This window comes from Dermochelys coriacea, chromosome 7, assembly GCF_009764565.3.
Source record: "Dermochelys coriacea isolate rDerCor1 chromosome 7, rDerCor1.pri.v4, whole genome shotgun sequence".
Classification (NCBI taxonomy): domain Eukaryota; kingdom Metazoa; phylum Chordata; order Testudines; family Dermochelyidae; genus Dermochelys; species Dermochelys coriacea.
Window position 1 is genome coordinate 31,946,295 of NC_050074.1, and position 14,323 is coordinate 31,960,617.

General features: G+C 44.9%; 1 pseudogene; it reads left to right on the plus strand.

Annotated features, from left to right (window-relative positions):
• The first annotated feature begins 2,249 nt into the window (after positions 1–2,249).
• Positions 2,250–11,692, plus strand: LOC119858975 (annotated as a pseudogene).
• The last annotated feature ends 2,631 nt before the right edge of the window (positions 11,693–14,323 follow it).

Here is a 14,323-nt window from a genome sequence, read left to right on the forward strand (position 1 = left end):
AGCTTCTACTCGAGCCTTACCGTATATCTGTGTTTTGGGTGGTGGCTTCTATTGTTTCAGCTGCAGGGTTCCATAAAGGAGATCCATTGCTTTTTACACTTATCCTGAGTGAAAGACAGTTATTACACTCACCAGCTTCAACTAGGTTTAACCCTACCCATAAATAAACTTATATGCTTAACAAAAAATGAAGGGGAAAGGATTGTATGTGAAAAGTGAAATTTTTTTTAAAAAAAGGTTAAAAATATGGGAAAGAATCTATCTATTGCAACAAAGGAATATTATTGCAAAATCCTGAGCTAAATAAAGGAGTTTATGTTGCAGTTTAATATGTTTTCTTGCAGTTAAAAATGCTGTACAATTTCAGAAGCCCAGTCTTGTATTCTGAAAAGAGATCTTGGTTTTGGTCCTTGCAACTTGGACTGCAAGAGACAAGAGTAAAAGAAAAGCTCCTATTAAAATAATAACTTGCAAAGATACAGCTCACCTTACCAAAGGATCACAAAGCACTTCACAAACTGGTCTGGATTATCATCCCCCTATTTTCATGGATGAGGCAAAAAGTTATTTACTGAAAGGTAAATTTTTTTTAATTTACCTTTAATTTAATTCACAGGGTGAATCCATAACAGAGATGGGAAAATAACCCAAGGGTTTTAGTTGCTAGTCTCTTGCACTGACCACTAGACTCCGCTTTCCCATCTAGAGCTGAGAATAAAACTCAGGAGTCCTAAATCCCAGCCCACATCACCACTCTGCTCCAATAGCTAGACTCCACCACTCCAACGAAGGCCTGGAACAGAACTCAGGAGTCCTTCCTCCCAGCCCCCTGCTCTAACCATTAGAACAGACAATGCATTATCCCCTGCCACATACATTGGATGCAACTTCTGCACTACTAGGAAAGAGATTGTTTTGTAATTTACAGCACCTCTGAATATGGCCCAATGGGAAAAAGAGGATGAAATGGGACAAAGTAGCCTAGGGACATACAAGCTACAGTTGGCCAGATTCCCAGCTGGTTCAAATCACTGTAATTCCACTGGAGTCAATGGGCCCAGATCCCCAGCTGGTGTAAATTGGCTGAACCTCCAGTGGAGTCAATGGGGCCAGATTCCCAGTTGGTATAAACTGGCATAGTTTCCTCATCTTCAAGAGAGTGATTCCAAATTACAGCAGCTGAGGATCTGGCTCTTCACTGTGATGTTCAGTTTATGCAAACAACCAGCTTCTACAGCCAGCTGATGCCTCAGTGACTAGCATGAGCTGAACGGATCACTGCAAGACCCCCCATGCTGGCAGTGCTACAGAGACTGCTCGCATGGCCTGTCCCCTCATTATTTTCATGTCAGCAGCCCAGAATTGCAGGCTCCGGTGTGAAAACCTCTTTTGTTTTCTGGCCAGCAACATTTACATTCATTCTTTTCAGTTTGCACTGGGAAAGGGTGAATGTACTAAGCTTGCTTTCAAATCCATTAACACTGCAACATTATTTCATGTATATCTATTTATCTCTTCATAGCTTTTCCATAGATACATAGATTTTTTTCCTTTAAAAATGAAAAAGTTTAGTGAAAATTTCCATTTTGTTAAAAAGCCATCATGCATGAGGAAGAGAAGTTGTCACATGGAAAAATTTTAAGGTCTAACAGGAAGATCAACATAATTGTGCCCTTTTTGCAAATGGGGAAACTGAGGCACAGCAAGATTAAATGACTTGCCCAAAGTTACCCAATAGGTCAGAGCTGGAAGCAGAACCAAGCTCTCCTGAATCCCTGAGCAGTGCTCTATCCAGCTGAGCACATCCCCAGCATTATTACAGTGTTCTGATAAGACTGTTAGCTTGCAGGAAACCTGTTTTGCCATGTTAGAAGGTTTCAAATTTCTTCTTGTTCTGAAACAAGTCCCTGGCTCTCAAAGGTTCATCCCACATCTGTTCCTCTGGCATCATTTTTGTTCTACCGGCAAGCATCCTCATACCAGGAACTGCAGGAAAGGCACCATATTTACATTCCCCAGTTATAATGTTCTGCTCCAGGTCCCGGCTGCATGGTGAGATCATGTTAGCTCTTGTTTATTAATTTGCTAAGTGGGGGTTCTCCTAACTGGGTCATTAAAGGGGCACTCAAGGTTTGCCTGCTGGGCTTTTGATGCTGTTATTGAGCCAAGGGCAAAGAGGTTGCAAGTTCTAATGAGAGAAGTTGAGCAAGTCCCACCTCCTTTGTCCTCATGTGTTCCTGTCATAGCCTGATCTCCATTGATCCAGTAAGATTTCTGGACAATTTACTTGGTGAGAGTATGATCCATTGACCCACAGAGAAAAGCAGCTGTAGCCTATTAAAGACATTGCTTGGTAGCAACATAGGAAGCAGGTAAGTCTATTTTACCAAGGTTTATATTTTAATTGTATGGGGCCAGATTCTCAGCTTCATTGTAGATCTGTGCCTGTTTACATCAGCGGAGGATCTGGCTCATTGACTCTTCCTGGTTTTGTTAAATAGGGGCTTGAAGGGGAGTGACTCCAGATTTACGCTTGTGTAACTAGGCCAGGTGGTGTAAATCAGCATAGCCCCATGTCTTTCATTGACAGCTGAGTTCAATTCTATACCTTGCCCCTCTGCATTATGGATACATGGAAACTCCTGCTGAGCTATGTGGCATTCCAAAACGTTGGCCATCTACACAACAAGATTTGCTCCACAGTGCAAAGTACATCAGGGTTGGAAAACTCAGATTTAAGGGCATATTTTACCAGGCTCTCCCTTGACATGCTTTCTCCAAAATTCTTCTTAAAATAGTTTTCTTTTTGCATTAAGCCCTACAAACCAAGGGGAACTTTGCCTAACTAAACAAATGAAACCCAACAAAAGATTAACTAGAAGTGCAGCAGAACCCTGAACAATCTACTTCTTGACCTGGAGCTCAGCTAGGCACAGCATTCCCAACCAAACTGCTCCATCGGGCTTCTGGGATTCACAATCAACTTGGAATTGTCTAGTAGCCAAAAGAGACTGTGAATTAGTTGTGCATGGAATGATCTAGAATTTTTGCATCTGATTTAATTGCATCGATAGTCTGATTAGCTGCTTATTTAATCAGCAGATCCTTAATGCAGCCAAATTGGCTACTCGGTTGTAGGAATTCACTTTGCGCTATTGCTAGATCCATTGCAACTCTTTCTGTCTTTCCAGAGTAGATTGCAGCATCTGACAAGACTGGGAGTGGATGTCTAAGCAAACACAAAGCTGTGTGCATCTGTGAGTAAACAGCAGTGGCATTCCTCTATTTACAGCTGCACATTGTTTTGGGTGTGCATCTATTTCACAAAACAAGCACATTCAAGGTGTCAGAGTCTTCTGGTCTGGGGCAACATGACTTTTGCAGAACTTTTAGAGCAGGTCGGCAGTATGGGCCGTTTCCAAAGTATCCATGTTACATTACTGGTCCTGCCAATATTACTGATGGCCAGCCACAACATCCTGCAGAACTTTACCGCTGCTACCCCTGAGCACCACTGCCATATTGCCATTGTTGCTAACTACACTTGTGATGACAACTTTACTGACCTCCTGTATTGCCAGGAGCTCCTCAAGATCTCCATCCCTGTGGATGGGAACCAGCAGCTGGAGAAGTGTCTCCGATTCATCTCCGCCCAGTGGCGGCTCCTAGACCCAAATGCCACAATAACCAATGGGACCGAGATGGACACCAAGCCCTGGATGGATGGATATATGACAAGAGCATTTTCACCTCCACCATCATCACCGAGGTAAGAAAGAGTCTCCTGGCAATGACTGGCTAGTGACTGAATCAGATTGCTACCTGGTGACCACCAGTATAGTTTCTTTGAAACCAACAGAGCTACAATGATATTTGCCAGATACGGATCTGGACGGTATCATGGTAGTATCTGGACACTCCGGACCCCACCATGTTGGGTGCTGCACAGATCCTGACCAAGATCAGGGCCACATTTTGCTAGGTTCTTCACAAACCTTGTCAGAGTTTGGGACCCCCATTCTCACTATGACCAAGTTCGCTGGACTTCTCTCCCTCATGCTTTCTCACTGGGATGGTGTTTTCTCTCCCACTTGCAGTGGGATCTGGTGTGTGGCTCACGGACATTGAAACAGACGGCTCAGTCGATCTATATGGTGGGAGGCCTGGTGGGAGCGATTGTGTTTGGAAGTCTCTCTGACAAGTAAGACACCTGTCTATCATTTCACTTAGGTAGGGTGCAGGAGATGAATGCAGGGTGAGGGCAGGTAGTGGCCCAGTTCTAAAAGTTTCCAGCTGTCTTTACCAGCACTTATAATCAGAGAGGAAAAATGGCCCAGTAGTTAGGGCACTCACCTAGAACTTGGGAAAACCTGAGTTCAAGCCTCTGTTCTGCCACAGATTTCCTCTGTGACCTTATGCACGTCCCTTACTCTCTTTGGGGCTGAGTTCCCCATCTGTACAATGGGGATTGTAGCACTGCCCTACCACAGTGATGGGGGTCATACTGTTTCCCCCAGAGTGATAACTCAGCGCTCTAGCCACAAGCCCATCCTGCCTGTTAGCAGCTAGCCTTGGTTTTCTCTGCCACAGGTTTGGACGGAAGTCACTCTTGATCTGGTCCTATCTGCAAATGGCCATCACCGGCTCTTGCGCTGCTTTCTCATCTAACTTTACCATGTATTGTGTTTTCTGCTTCCTGACTGGAATGGCTCTGTGAAGGATCAACCTCAACTGCATGTCTCTCTGCAAGTACCGACCCAAGCAAGTAGCAAGTCCTTTGGGGTCTTACAGGATGTTTCCATTAAGAGGAGAAGCTGGTGATGAAGCCAGGTATTTCTTTGGTACATTCCTGGTTATTTACAATGTCTTGTTTCCCTGTTCACAGCAGGAAATAAACAGCAGGAGGCAGTTTCTTTGCTCACTGTACCAACCCTTTTCCAGCCAACACTCTGCCCAAAAAGCTCTCCTCCCTAGTGTTTTCTCAGGGTCACACTGCCAGGACTTCTCTGGCTGTATCACAGGCTTCTTTGTACCTGTCCTGTTATTGCTGCTTTTCTCACACACAAAGACACACACAGCTTCACCAGTCCATGCTCCAGGCCCTGTGTGCTATATCACTGTCCAAGGAACCTCCATGGGCCACATGACTCAGCATCTGCTCAAATCTTGCTATGTGTCTATGTTTTGGGTGGTGCATTCTATTGTTTCAGCTATCTAGGTCCATAAAAGAGCTTGATTGTTTCTTACTTTTATCCTGAATGAAAAGTGGCAGTTAAGCCCACCAGCTCCAACCCCCCAGCATAACAGTATCTTCCTACATTAAGATAAAGCAGATGTTGAGGAGAATGAGCATTACAAAATAATGCATGTGACAGAGATGCTAGGTGAGGCATTATTCACCCTTCAAACAGTTTATAGTCTGACCAGCAAGGTGGCCACACCTCAGAGTCCCAGTCATGGGTCAGGATCCCATTGTGCTAGAGTCCCTTTAAACACAGAACTAAAAGACAGTCCCCCCCCGCAAAGAGCTTCAGTCTAGAGCTGGGTGATATTTTTTAGCTGAAACTTTTTTCCATAAAACATTTCGTGAATTCATGTTGGTTCAGCCACATTGTTCACGTCAAAAACAAATCAGAAAAAGTTGAAACGTTTTCATTTTTTTGGTTCAAAATGACTTTTCATTTCAAAATTTCCTTGAACTTTATATTTTATTTAAATTCCAAAACATGACAAAACTGTTGACAGTCAAAACAAAACAGTTAATTTAACCCAAAATGAAAACTTTTTCAGCTCTTTGATTTGTCCAAAATTAAAAAAAATTCTTGTTGGCCCAAAATGAATTTTTTTCTGTTTTTTTCCCCCTTTTTCTTTTTGAAGTTGCCATTAAAATGAAAAATCCATTATTCTCCCTGCTCTGCTTAAATTCCACTTAAAAATCAGGCCACTTGTTTGGGGGTGGATTTAGGTATGCAGGTGGCTTTGAAAGCTGGGATTGGTTTTCTCTGGACTTTGACTCTCTTCCCCCTTTTATCTCCTCACCCAGCTGTGGAGTGGATTCCCACTAAACTCCGGGCAGCAGTTGGCACGGTGACAGAATATAGTTACAACATCAGGCAGTTCATTCTGGCTGGACTAGCCTATGCCATCCCAGATTGGTGCTGGCTGCAGCTGGCTGTTTAGGTGCCCTATTTCATCTTCTTCTTCTACGGCTGGTAGGTGTCATTCCCACTTGTAAACCTTGTCAGCATGGGGACCTCCTGTTATCCCTTGCGGGGACCATGGGATTCTGGAAGATATTCAGACTGCAAGCTCTCAGACACTGGGCCTGTCTCTCACTGTATGTCTGTCCAGCACTTGACACAGTGGGAGTCCCAATCTGAGGTTGCACTGATTGTGATTTTTCATATTATGGTAGCATCTAGAGGCCTCATCTGAGTTCAGGGTCCCATTGTGCTGGGTGCAACATAGACACACGTTGAAAGAGAGGCCCTGTCCTAAAGAGCTCACAGTCTAAATAGAAAAGGGAAGGGTAATTATTCACATTTTACAGACTGTGGAGCTGATGCGCAGAAATATGGAGTGACTTGCCCAAAGTCACATGGGGCATCTGTGGTAGAGCAGGGAAACGAACCCAGGTTTCCCAAGCTAGTGTCCAACTTACAAGACCATTATTATTATGGTAGCCCCTACAGACCAGGGCTAGGAGCTGTACAGATACAGTTCCTGCCCAGACGTGCTTACATATGCAACAGATGATCTTTGGGCAGAGAACCAGCTGGGAAGTGATTTGCCAAAAGTCACAAGACAGGCAGTTCTACAGCCAAGAAGAGAACCCAGCTGCCCTGCCTCCTAATGCTGTACCCTATCCATTAGACCACACTGCTTCTCAACTTGCTCCTTTAGCCTGAACACTGCATCTATTCTAAGCACATAGAGACAGAGGAGTTTTGAAATGTTCCCTGAACTTAGGGTGACAAAATAGCAAGTGTGAAAAATTGGGACACTTTTTTTTTGGGGGGGGGACTATAGTTGTGTATATAAGACAGTATCAGGACAATTGGTCACCCTACCTGAACTGCAACAGACTCTTTCTGTATCATACATAGGTTGGGAGCCCCAGGTGTCCTGAGTCTTAGTGTTTCTCACGGTGAAAAGGATCCTGTTGTAATGAACATACAGGCAATTCTTTATTAAGCTGCTGGACAAACATAGCCCTGGGGTTCCCCTGGGTTTTCCACCCTGCACTTCCTGGTGTCACCACATGGGGTCATCATAAGCCCTGCCCTGCACCAAGGCCCATGGCAGGGAAGCTGACTACCATGTGCCATTTTGGTTCCAAACAGGTGGTTCACAGAGTTGGCCCACTGGCTTGCAACAGCTGGCAAACTGAACCAGGCATTAAAGGAGCTGCAGAAAGTGGCACAAATAAATGGGCGAAAGGAAGAAGGGGACAAACTCAGCATAGAGGTGAGGAATTGAATAGGCTAAAAGGGAGGCTGGAATACCTGCGTGCCTCTCACCCCGTGATTGCCAGAGAGAGGACTGATGCACACAAACACACCATAGAGCAAACTCATACACTCCTTCTCCAGAGAGGGAACATACACACACACACAAAGAGGGAAAGAGCTGGGCAAATAATGGATTTTTTCGGTTACTGGCAATTCCAAAAAATTGTGGAAAAAAATTGTTTGAGGTCAAACTGAAAACAATTTTTTCAAAGTTTTTGGCAAATCGACAGGAAAAATATTCAGTTCAGGCCAAATTTTCATTCACCATGAAATGACTCTTTTTTAATTTGAGCATTTTTTAACATTTACAAAAAATATTTATATAAAATTAAAGAAAATTTCAAAACAAAAATTTACTTCAAATAAAAAAAATCAAAACATTTCATTTAAAAAATGTAAAAATAAAACACTTCAATTTGGTGGGTGGTTGTTTGCTTTTTTTTAATTTTCCAAAACAATTTGGTGAAATTGACGAAAATTTGCAATTTGTTTTGATGTTGCCAAATCTGCATTTTTCACTGAAAAAAGTTTCAACCAAAACATTTTGTCCAGTTCTAGACAGGGACATATGAACTCTTGGTGCCAAGAGGGTAATAAATATACACTCTCCCAAGCCCAGAAATCAAGTCCTAGAGTCCAGCTATAGCTGTTGTGAAACAATAGCAATAAAGAATCCAAAAAAACCATATCCAGGCCTTAACAACTCCAGTAAAACTTCAGACAGCCAGGCATACTGACAGGGTGATCCCCATAGAAATCTAGCACATGAATTGCTGTCTGGAAATGTAGGTTGCTAAGGGGATGTTAGAATGGGAATTCTAGCATCTGAACCTCTAAGGTGCTGAGAAACCTCATAGGATGCGCCCTTCCAATCCATAGGAGGCATTCAGTACTTTGCACAGTGCCCTAAACAAGGAGCCCTGTGCTACGAGTTGAAATAGCCCCACTGGAGGTTGCACTTCCTGCTCTTTGCCTCTTCCTTCGGCTACCTGCATCTCCCAGTGATAGCCAGGGGTACTGCAGCCTGAAGACTGGCTCTGCCGGTGACGGCACTCAGTATTGCAGCAGCTCCAGACCCTGGGTGTTTACACGGATAGCAAGAATACCCCAAGTTATAACTATAAGGATTTAAATAACCAAGGATTTGGGGAAGATATAAACTCTCCTGTGTCTCTTCCCCACAGGACTTGAGAGCCCGCCTGCAAAAAGAAATGTCCTCAGCCAGATCCATCCACACAGCTGCCGATCTGGTGCGCACACCGTCTGTACGCAGGATATCCTGGTGCCTGTGCTTAGTACGGTAGGTGGGTTCATTCGGCTGCAGAGGGAGGCAAGGAGGGTGGAAGGGCAGAAAATAAACCAGGAGCTTTTGTTATGATGGTACAACTAGTACCAAACGCTGTTGTGCTTAGTGCTGTACAGTAGACAGAGACAGGGCCAGGCCCTACCTTCAAGAGTTTACAATCTAAGCAGACCAGAGGTAGGATTATTGCCCCCATTTTTACAGAAGGGGAACTGAAGCACAGAGATTAAGTGACTTGCCGAAGGTCATACAAGGGAGTCTGTAACACAGGGGAATTGAACTGACGTCTCCCAAGTCCCAGGCTACAGAGCATTTTACAGCACTCCCAGTGGCAACAGGAAGTACTGCGCTCTGCAGACTTTCCATTGTACCATGCATTTTTGTGCCGTCAATGACAGGTTCTCCACCAGCTTTGCCTATTATGGGCTGGCCATGGACCTGCAGAATTTTGGGGTCAGCATTTACCTCATCCAGGTGGTATATGGAGCTGTCGATATCCCTGCAAAGCTGATTGGTTTCTTCATGATCAGTTTCATTGGCTGGAGAGTCACCCAGGCTTCTGCTCTCATCCTAGCAGGACTTGCGATCCTGGCCAACACATTTGTGCCATAAGGTGAGGCCCTGGTGCACTATCGATCTGCATGCTCTGATTTTAATCAGCATGTATGAGCATGTATATACATTTAGCATACATATAATTTAATTAGCATATACGCAAGATACAGCAAGAGTAATGTTACAAGAATAGTCTATAAAAGCAATGTCTGTATATTAAAGGTGGTTGAAAATGTTTTCATCCAAACTGTTTTTCAACAGAAAATTGGGGGATTGGCTAAATTAAGTTTTATGTGAAAGGCATCAGCTTCACACAGAAAATTTCAATTTTTCAATAAAAAAAATGAACACCCATGGCACTTCTTCCCCACACCCAAATTTTAATTCTGAAATGCTGTGGTCCCTAGCCAGAGTACGTCTCCCATAATGCCATGCAGCTGTCATGACTCACCACTTCCCATCTCTTTGCTTCCCTTTACTGGTCCCTTCTTCTCTATCATATCAAATATAAGCTACTTGTCTTCACTCTCAAGACTCTTCATAATCTATCCCCACCTGCCCTAACAGCTCTCATTCAGTATTAAAAGATTGACTCCAATCAGTCTATGATATCAGCTTCTATCACCCACTTATTACATTTTCAAACAAGCACCTTTGTGCTTTCCCCCATGCTGCCCCTCATACTTGGGAAAAGTTCCCTGTAAGCATCAGCAAAATTAACATCATATCCTCCTTCAAAACCCTGCTTAAAATTCCCTCTGCTCTGAAGCCTACAAAAAACTTGACAGTAGTTAGGCTGCTGGTGTACTGAAACCACACCCTACCATGCTTTCCAATGTCTCATTGTTTCCTTGTGCTACCCCATGGTGAACCAAGGGTCACCCAATGAAATCAATAGGCAGCAGATTTAAAACAAACACAAGGCAGGACTTCTTCACACAACACACAATCAACCAGTGGAACTCGTTGCCAGGGGATGTTGTGAAGGCCAAAACTATAACTGAGTTCAAAAAAGAATTGGGTACGTTCATGGAGGACAGGTCCATCAATGGCTATTAGCCAAGATGCTCAGGGACACAATCACATGTTCTGGGTGTCCTAAGCCTCTAACCTCCAGAAGCTGGGAGTGGATGACAGGGGAGGGATCACTCAGTAATTGCCCTGTTCATTCCCTCTGAAACATCAGGTGTTGGCCGCTGTCGGAAGATAGGATACTGGGCTAGATGGACCATTGGTCTGACCCAGTATGGCTGTTCTAATGTATTTATCTGTCTGTATCCATGTCATCACTTGTCTTATACTTAGATTGCCAGCTCTTTGGGACAGGGACTGTCTCTTTCCTGACCCATGACTGGGGCTCCTAGGCACTATGATAATACAAATAATAAATAATATGGGGAGGCCACGATGCATCCTGGAGATATAATCTGACCATTAAAAAACAGGACAACAATTAATTTGCAGTATAAAGACATTTTTCTTGGAAATTACTTTTTGACCAAAAAAAATTCAACCTCTTGTAATTACTGACTCTTTTTACAGAGTTGGGGGGGAACTCGAGGACAGAGAGATTAAGGACTGTGTTTGCATGCCCACACTGTGCAAAGAGCTAAGTCACAGCAGCACCTGCTGATGTCATCCTTTCCCTCTCCCTAGATCTGTAGACCCTGCGCACTCTTTTGGCTGTGTTTGGAAAGGGCTGCCTAGCTGCCTCATTCAACTGTGCCTTCCTCTATACAGGAGAGCTCTACCCCACCGTGATTAGGTATGTAGATGCAAATGCCCACTAAGGAGTCCCACCTGGGCTGCTGGGCTGTGTTGCAGTTTTCACCCTGCATGATTAACCTCAAGGAGATGGCAATGACAGAATGACAGCAAGAGCTCTGGTCAGCTGGGTTTTCTATAGCTGTTAGGAGATGCAAACCCAAATAAATCTACTGGATAAGGCCAGACTGAATGAATCAGCATACCTTGTTCTACTGCTTTCTGACAGGACACTGCAGGCAGGCTGGTTAGAGATTAGATTAGATGTACAAATTGTGAATAAACAACATGGAGATTTGTAGCTCAGAAAAGGCAAACCCAGCTGAGGGCCGGTTCCCAGTCCCTGACTGTTCTCTCTCCATGGCAGAAAGACTGGAATGGGGTTTGTGAACACCCTGGCTCGGGTGGGCGGCATAGTGGCCCCGCTTGGTACTTACCCTCCCTGCCGCTCATCATCTATGGAGCTGCCCCTATTGTATCCTGCCTCACCACCTGCTTCCTACCTGAGACCCATAACATGCCATTGCCAGACACCATAGAAGATGTGGAGAGGCAGTGAGTAATTTCTGTGACCATTACGGACAGCTAGTGGAGAGGCTAGGGCAATGGACTGGGGCTCAGAGACCTGGGTTCTATTTCTATCTCCACCAGCCTGAGCTTAGGCAAGCCCCTTCCCTTCTCTACACCTGTGTTTCCCCTCCCACTCTTTGTCTATTTAGATTTTAAGCTCTTCAGGGTCCGTCTCTTAGTGTGAGTCTGTGCAGCGCCTGGCACAATGGGGCCCTGACCTCACCCGGGTCTGTGCAGCACCCAGCACAACGAGATCCTGATCTCAGTGAGCGTGTGTGTAATCAGGTGTTGTCAGCAGGCGGGGTTCAGTTTTCAATGGGGTCCTTCAAAAAATGTAAACACCAGCTTGAGCCCCAACCCAGAAACCTGGAAAACTGTAAACACCACCCTTGGCACCCTTGATAGGTAATACTTCCCCACGTGCAAGCACTGAGTGTAGGGGTTAATAAAAAAAGCTTTATGAGGATGGGGGAAGGGTACAACAGAACTAACTTGAGAAATCCAGCAATTAATAAATCCACACTGTTAGGTAAGTTTCAGAGTAGCAGCCATGTTAGTCTGTATCCGCAAAAAGAAAAGGAGGACTTGTGGCACCTTAAAGACGAACAAATTTATTGGAGCATAGGCTTTCATGAGCTACAGCTCACTTCATCAGATGCATTCAGTGGATGTAGCTCACGAAAGTTCTCCCCCTCCCGTGGGTATTTTGGCAGTAATCCCAGCCTCAGGCCTCCTTTCACAGTTGTGAGCAGCTCAGACATTCCAGCCACTTCCCTTCTCAGCATCATCAATCACGGTTTGCTGCTCAGGGCTGGTGGAGTCTGGCCGTACTGCCTGGGATGCTCCGGTGGCGTGATTTCAGCTTTGCTTTCTAGGCAGAAAGGTCTGCTGCTCTGTAGAGCTTCAGCCCAAGCACCGTCAGCACCAACACACTGCCTCAGCTCAGCCCTGGTCTCTGCCTCAAAGGCACCTTAGCTCTACTCCCCACCACTGCACTGTACACCATCTCAAAGCCAGTTTAGCTCAGCCCACAGCTAGCAGGAGCCCTTCTCTTTCTTTTCTCATGAGGCTCCCTTACCCAACGGTGCCCGACTATGGTGTCAGTCAGGGTGACCCACTCACCCAGCATGTCTGGTGCTGCTCACTTGTCCTTTCATTTCCTAGCAGGGTCAATAGCATTTTATTGCCCCCAAACTCAAAACTTAACTATATTTTAACCAAAATGCCACAAATTAGCACAAAGAAAAGGAGTACTTGTGGCACCTTAGAGACTAACAAATTTATTTGAGCATAAGCTTTCGTGAGCTACAGCTTACTTCATCGGATGCATGTAGTGGAAAATACAGTGGGGAGATTTTATATACACAGAGAACATGAAACAATGGGTGTTACCATACACACTGTAATGAGAGTGATCAGGTAAGGTTACCAGCAGGAGAGCGGGGGCGGGGGAGAACCTTCTGTAGTGATAATCAAGGTGGGCCATTTCCAGTAGCTGACAAGAACGTCTGAGGAACCGTGGGGAGGGGTGGGCGGGGGGAATAAACAGGGGGAAATAGTTTTACTTTGTGTAATGACACATCCACTCCCAGTCTTTATTCAAGCCTAAGTTAATTGTATCCAGTTTGCAAATTAATTCAAGCTCAGCAGTTTCTCGTTGGAGTCTGGTTTTGAAGTTTTTTTGCTGAAGAATTGCCACTTTTAGGTCTGTAATCAAGTGACCAAAGAGATTGAAGTGTTCTCTGACTGGTTTTTGAATGTTATAATTCTTGACGTCTGATTTGTGTCCATTTATTCTTTTACGTAGACACTGTCCAGTTTGGCCATGTACATGGCAGAGGGGCATTGCTGGCACATGATGGCATATATCACATTGGTAGATGTGAAGGTGAACGAGACTCTGATAGCATGGCTGATGTGATTAAGCCCTACGATGATGTCCCCTGAATAGATATGTGGACACAATTGGCAAAGGGCTTTGTTGCAAGGATAGGTTCCTGGGTTAGTGTTTTTGTTTTGTGGTGTGTGGTTGCTGGTTAGTATTTGCTTCAGGTTGGGGGGCTGTCTGAAATGCAAATGAGGTCTGGTCCATTCGGACATTTCTCTTTCCTCATCAACAGATGCTGGCAGAGACCTCCTATCCCATGGTGCTCCTGTCCATCTGGAGCTCTTAAGCAGCTCTGGACTACTCTTCTTCCTGTTCACAAACTGTTCACAACAGTCAGCTCCCGCCTCCCTAGGGCTTCAGGCCACAAGGATTACATGCATAACACTCTGCACAGGGGCCCCAATCTCAGCCAGGGTCTGTGCAGTGCCTGGCGCAATGGGGCCCTGATCTCAGTTGGGGTCTATGAAGCACTTGGCATAGTGGGGCCCTGATCTCAATCGGGATCTGTAGAGCATTGTGGGGCCCTGGTCTTGGTTGGTGTCTTCAAGGCGCTACCATAATGCAAAGTATGGGCCATAGGGAAGGAAAGTGATGTGCCCAAAGTAACCCAGTGAGTTAGTGGCAGGGCTGGGATTGCCATCAGTTCTCACTCACTCATCCTGTTCTTTAGATCAGCGCTTCTCAATGGTTTCTATATCAGGACCCTGCAGCTGGCATCTAGCCAGGACTGGT